Consider the following 6,792-nt stretch of genomic DNA (forward strand, 5'->3'; position numbering starts at 1 on the left):
TGTGTGTGTGTGTGTGTGTGTGTGTGTGTGTGTGTGTGTGTGTGTGTGTGTGTGAGAGAGAGTTAATATGTCTTCGTCAGCAGTGCTGTCAGCTCTGTGCAGGGTCAGTGTGTTGATGTGTCTGTGAATGTGCCTCACTTTCCCTTTCTGTCTCACACTCGCTCACTCTTTCGCACGATGCAGGACGGTTTGTTGAAGCGGAGCTGTTTATTTTGCAGAATTTGCTCTGATCTCTTGCACTACAGGAGGAAACTGAATTCCAAACTGCTGCAGAGTCATGTGACGGCCTGCACGTTTAACTGAGGAGTGAATACATGTGGACCGGATGTCAGCTGATTTTGAAAGGTGAAGCTGAGGAATTTCAAATAAGATGGAAGTGATCCGAAGTGAAGTTAGATTAAGGCTTTGTTAACACTGCACCAAATTCTGATTTGCCTTCAAACCTGAAAGCATCAACGCATCAACATGAAGTCAAGAGACATAATGAAGAAAAATTGACAGTGACTCATGTCCAACTCACTGTCTGTCCTTCATGACTTCATGACATCCCACCATGGTGTTGAATTTACAAGGCACATTCAAGAAAGTAATGCATTTACACATTCATGCATGTGCTTTGTCTAACACAGACATATACACTCACTCACTCAGTCATCATTCAATACATTGTACATGTCACAATGTACCACCAATGTTTTGGGTTGTCATCACATTTTTCCAAAGAGACAAAAACCTACTTGAAATTAAATCTGTTCAAACTGTTTTAATTCTGATTTTAAACCACATTAATGTAAAAACCTAATTTCATCTTTTTTGCAGATTCAGAGTGTAAACATCTAAACAATCTAGATCGCATCCAAAAATTTTATTTTTGCTGCCTGTTTGAACAAAGCCTTAAAATGAATCTAAGTTTAAATAAGATTCACATAACGTTGATTATTAAAGTGACTTGTGAGAACATGCAAATATTGCATTTGCTGGCAATTAAGCAAATTAAGATTAAACAACAAGTGCCATTAAATGGACACTTCAACCAAAAATGAAAGCTGTCATAATTTACTCAATCTCATGTCATAACAAACCTATATGACTGTCTTCCTTCTGTGGAACATGAAAGAACATATTTTGAAAAATGTCTCAACAGTGTTTTGTGTCTCTCTCTCTCTCTCTCTCTATACAGTGGAAGTCAATGGGGTCCAATTTAGTTTGAACCGCACTGTTCTTCATCTTTTTGTGTTATGCACAATGATGAGTTTTGGAATGACATGACGGTACACTCCAAGAAATGTTGGGTTAAATACAACCCAGTGCTGGGTTGGGTTACTACCCAGAAGGTTGGGTTAAACATTTAATCCAACCGCTGGGTCAAAACAACCCAATTGCTGGGTTTGTCCCTATTTTACCCAGCACTGGGTTGTATTTAACCCAGCATTTTTTAGAGTATATATGTAAATGAAGGTATAAGTATTTGACAGAATTTTCATTTTTGGGTGAACTATTCCTTTAAGCACAAAATTACCAAGCAAATTAAACTGAAGAACTGTTTGTAATGCAACATACTTATATGTTTGTATTTTTGTGTGTACATAATCTAAGGGCCACACATGATGTTTCAGCCTGGAGGGGGTCAACATGAGAGAGAGAGAGAGAGAGAGAGAGAGAGAATGAGAGTACCTAGAGTAACTATTCTCTGAGCGATGACACTAGAGTAACTATTCTCTGAGCGATGACACCATTTCTATGATGCTGCAGGTGTGTGTGTGTGTGTGTGTGTGTGTATGCGTAGCTTGAATGTAGAACAGGCTACAGGAAAGCTTTGATATTCGAGCCAGGACGGACCTGCTCTACACCACAGATCAACCAGCACACAGCCGAAACATATTCTGTTTCGATTTATACAAACTCTATTTGTCTTGTTTCTCTATTTCTCATTTAAAATCAAACTGATAAGGCCATATTGGCATGACTATCAAAGAAGCAGAGGATTATTCATTACAATTATGTGACTAAAGTAATATGACTGTATCTGACATGTTTTCTGTGGTAAATTATATCTCTAATCAGCTGAAAGTCAAATCTGCAATTTGCTTATGGCGGTGGTTCACATTTTCTAATGTATTCCTGTTTTTCATTCATTCTTTACAAGTTGACATCTTAGATGAAGTTCCTATTTTGTGTACATATTTTAAGAGAAAGGTCATATACGTCCCAGCCCAATCATCCATACTGTTTTTGCACTAGATCTTTGCCTAAATATGGATTCAACAGCATAATGAATATGACAATACCATGAAATAACCAATGTGCTTGAACAAAATTAAAAAGTTCTTGACTGGACTGAACGACTCATTAATAGTTTAGGTGTATGTAAATGAACTACAAAGGTCCAAAGGCTTCATATTTCTGTGGATTGGATCTGATAGAGAGAACTGTGCTTAGAAGCACTCATATTTCATCAGTCCTGCCAGATAACACTTCGAGAAATCATTTTTCCAAAAAAATCAAACTGTTATTCCTCTGAACGACCACTACGGCTGAATGATTTGTTTCTTTCATCATTCTCCAAAGACAAATGGTGAGAGAGAGAGACAGAGGCAGAGAGAAAGAGAGATATCGCATTTGGCCAGATTTCTTAAACGTGTGTTAAAACTATTGGCAGGTGATATTAGAGGATTGCAGCACCTTTGTTTCCTGAGATGGTGATATTTCTCTGCTGATGTCATTTTGATGTGGTAGAATAGAGTACGTTTCTTTGTCTTTTTCTCTCCGTGTGCTACACATGAGTTGGAAGAACATTCAGATCAAAGATCAACACCAAGACAAATAGAATGATAGAATGACAGAATGATAGATTGATAGGCAGAACAACAGAAGATAAGATAGACAGATAGATAAAATGATAATGTGATAAACAGATAAAACAAAAGAATGATAGCTACTGTAGAACAATAGATTGAACAATAGATATATAGAATGATTGATATAACAATATAGAATAATAGCTAAAACAATAGCTATATAGAATGATATATAAAACAATAAATATATAGAATGATAAAACAATTATTTAGGTAGAATGACATAAAAGATAGAAAGAGAGAACAATTGAATGATGGATAGATGGATGGATGGATGGATGGATGGATGGATGGATGTTGTCTTTTTCTCTCCGTGTGCTACACATGAGTTGGAAGAACATTCAGATCAAAGATCAACACCAAGACAAATAGAATGATAGAATGACAGAATGATAGATTGATAGGCAGAACAACAGAAGATAAGATAGACAGATAGATAAAATGATAATGTGATAAACAGATAAAACAAAAGAATGATAGCTACTGTAGAACAATAGATTGAACAATAGATATATAGAATGATTGATATAACAATATAGAATAATAGCTAAAACAATAGCTATATAGAATGATATATAAAACAATAAATATATAGAATGATAAAACAATTATTTAGGTAGAATGACATAAAAGATAGAAAGAGAGAACAATTGAATGATGGATAGATGGATGGATGGATGGATGGATGGATGGATGGATGGATGGATGGATGGATGGATGGATGGATGGATGGATGGATGGATGGATGGATGGATGGATGGATGGATGGATGGATGGATGGATGGATGGATGGATGGATGGATGGATGGATGGATGGATGGATGGATGGAGGCAAAATCTCCTCCTCCCAAACACAGATGTTTAGGTGAAAAGGGCTCAGTAATATTTTTTTTTTGCATTATGACTGAGAGCAGGGTGCTCTAGGGACATGGACCCTCTGACCTGATATGGACTCCTGTGCTGTTTTCTGTACCTGCAGAGAAGACTGACTGAGCATCTCGAATCTCTGGGCCTCGTTTCTGGCTTCTCATCCTGCCTGCCTGAGTTATGATTTTGCAAGCGGCATGAAACCCATCTCCATTTCAAATGGAGTCAGCTGCTGGGAAGGCCAAAAAAACTTTTACCCAACTCCAACCCAGCCATATTTCACCTGAGAGAGAAAAAGAGTGAGAGCGATCGAAAGAGAGGCCACTGACCAGATTGCTCTACCAAGGCAATCTTCTCCTCAGAGTTGAGTTAACATCAGATGTTTGACAGGATGAGAGATAATGAATCATTATCATTAACAAATTATGAGAAAAATTGTTTAAAATGACCAGTGCATAAGGAGAGATTAGACTGAGAGAAGGGAAAGAGATGAAAGAGAGAAGGGGGAAGGCGGAGGTTAAGGTGGTCTGGTCTGTTGTAGATTACGCAGATCTCACAGGCCTGGTCGTGCTGTTCCACAGCCCCTAAAACAGAACATAGTCTGCCCCCCACCCACCATGTGCTTTTAATAGAACCCTCGGTGGTCCCTCTGTAGTACCCTCTTTGTCTTATTTCTCTTTCTGTGATGTGGCTGTAGTGATTTGAAAGTTTTTAACGTCAGACTCCTTTTGCTTTCTGTGTGTTCCTCATCTCTACGCACACTTACTTTCTCCTGTCCCAGCTTGATACACAGAGACAAGTAAAAGTAAGCCATTTGTAGGTTGATTTACCTAAAAACTGTAAACACCTTGGCGCTATCAAAACACTGCTCTGTTTGTTTGAGCATCTCAGCATGCCAGACACAGCAACACTGGTTCAACCAATGGTGTGAGTTTGAGCAGGACTCTCTTACATTGCGAGATATAACGTTGAAATTATGACAAATACTCACAAAAACTGTTCACAAATAAAGTTGCAATAGTGTGAAAGTGTCACTGATAGACATAGACTAAGAAGTGTGATATACTGTATACATATACTGTATACATGCCTCATTGTGATATACACTAACATTCAAAAGTTTGGAGTCCGAAAGATAGATTTATTTATTTATTTATTAAAGAAATTAATACTTTATACAGCAAGGAAACTTAATTGATCAAAAGTGACAGTAAAGACATTTATAATATACATTATAAATGTCTAATATAACTGCTGTTGATGTTGAACTTTCTATTCATCGAAGAATCCTGAAACAAATGTATCAAGGTTTTAACAAAAATATTAAGCAGCACAACTGTTTTCAACATTGATATTAATAAGAAATGTTTCTTGAGCACAAAATCTGCATATTAGAAAGATTTCTGAAGGATCATGTGACATTGAAGCCTGGAGTAATGGCTGCTGAAAATAAATATATTTATATATATATTAAAATAGAAAATACTTATTTTAAATTGTAATAATATTTCACAAAATTATTATTTCGATCAAATACGCAGCCTTGGTGAGCATAAGAGACGTCTTTCAAAAACATTCAAATATGTACAGACCCTACATTTTTTTTGAACGGTAGTATATGGCTGCAAATATGTGACCCTGGACCACAAAACCAGTCTTAAGTGTCAGTGTCTTGACATTTAGATTTATTTACGTCTTTAAGCTTTCCATTGATGTTTGGTTTGTTATGATAGGACTATATTTGGCTGAGATACAACTATTTGAAATTCTGGAATCTGAGGGTGCAAAAAAATCTAAATATTGAGAAAATCGGCTTTAAAATTATCCAAATGAAGTTCTGAGCAATGCATATTACTAATCAAAAATTAAGTTTTGATATATTTATGGTAGGAAATTTACAAAATATCTTCATGGAACATGATATTTACTTAATATTCTATTGATTTTTGGCATAAAGAAAAAATCGATAATTTTGACACACACAATATATTTTTGGCTATTGCTACAAATATACCCCAGCGACTTAAGACTGGTTTTGTGGTCCAGGGTCACATATGATAAATAAAGTCACATTTATGGGGGGGGGGGGTTCCATAAATTCTAAACTACATAATCGCTAACATACTTGTACTAACAAATATATAAATAAATTCTCTATCTGCATTTCCCTCACATACTGTTTGAATGAAAGGGTGTCATTTGAGATATTGCTCAGCTGTTTTGCAGGCCTCTCAAGCACATCAGTCAGCATCTAGGTCCAGACCATCGGAGTCAAAGCAGAGGCTGGATTTGATCCTGTGAGAGTGTTCTGCCTCTCAGACGCCTCCGGTCAGCATAGGGAATGTTGCGCTCCTCTTATCTGCATCTTTTCAAACACTCCCGGCTCTCCACCGACTCCTCTCGCCCTGGGTCAGTGTCCGCCAGCCTCAATGGAACGCCAAACACAAACAATGAGAGCGTCACCCTGTCAAGCCGCACGTCTGTTTGTAAACAACTGGCTGCGTTACTTCACACCTCATCACACCCACAGACAGCAAACTAAGGGCAGACAGAGAGACACATGCAACCCGGCACAGCGGTACACAGCATAGCACAGCACAATGCTATGTGTGTTGGTATATTTATGTTCAGATAGACAAGCAGGCATATCCAATTCCATGCTGATCTAGACTGGTTTATGCTGATTTGTGCTTGTCTAGTTGGTGTACTGGCATAGCCATGTTTTTTGCCAGAAAAAGTTAGACAGTGAAGCTACTCGACCAACATGACCAGCAAATACTTCTTTGGGAAACCAGTTTGCATGATAAAGATGGTTCACCAAGGAGTCTTGCTGGTTAAGTTAGATAAAAAGGCTGTTGGAAAAATCAGCTTCCAAGTACAGCTTATGCAGCAAACAGACAGACTAGATGACAGACAGACTGAGACAGACAGACACATGATAGATAGACAGACAAACAGACAGACAGACAGACAGATAGACCGATAGACAGATAGACAGATAGATAGATAGATAGATAGATAGATAGATAGATAGATAGATAGATAGATAGATAGATAGATGGTTAAG

Source organism: Sinocyclocheilus grahami, unplaced genomic scaffold (assembly GCF_001515645.1).
Source record: "Sinocyclocheilus grahami isolate Dianchi unplaced genomic scaffold, SAMN03320097.WGS_v1.1 scaffold146.1, whole genome shotgun sequence".
In the NCBI taxonomy this organism is placed as follows: Eukaryota; Metazoa; Chordata; class Actinopteri; order Cypriniformes; family Cyprinidae; genus Sinocyclocheilus; species Sinocyclocheilus grahami.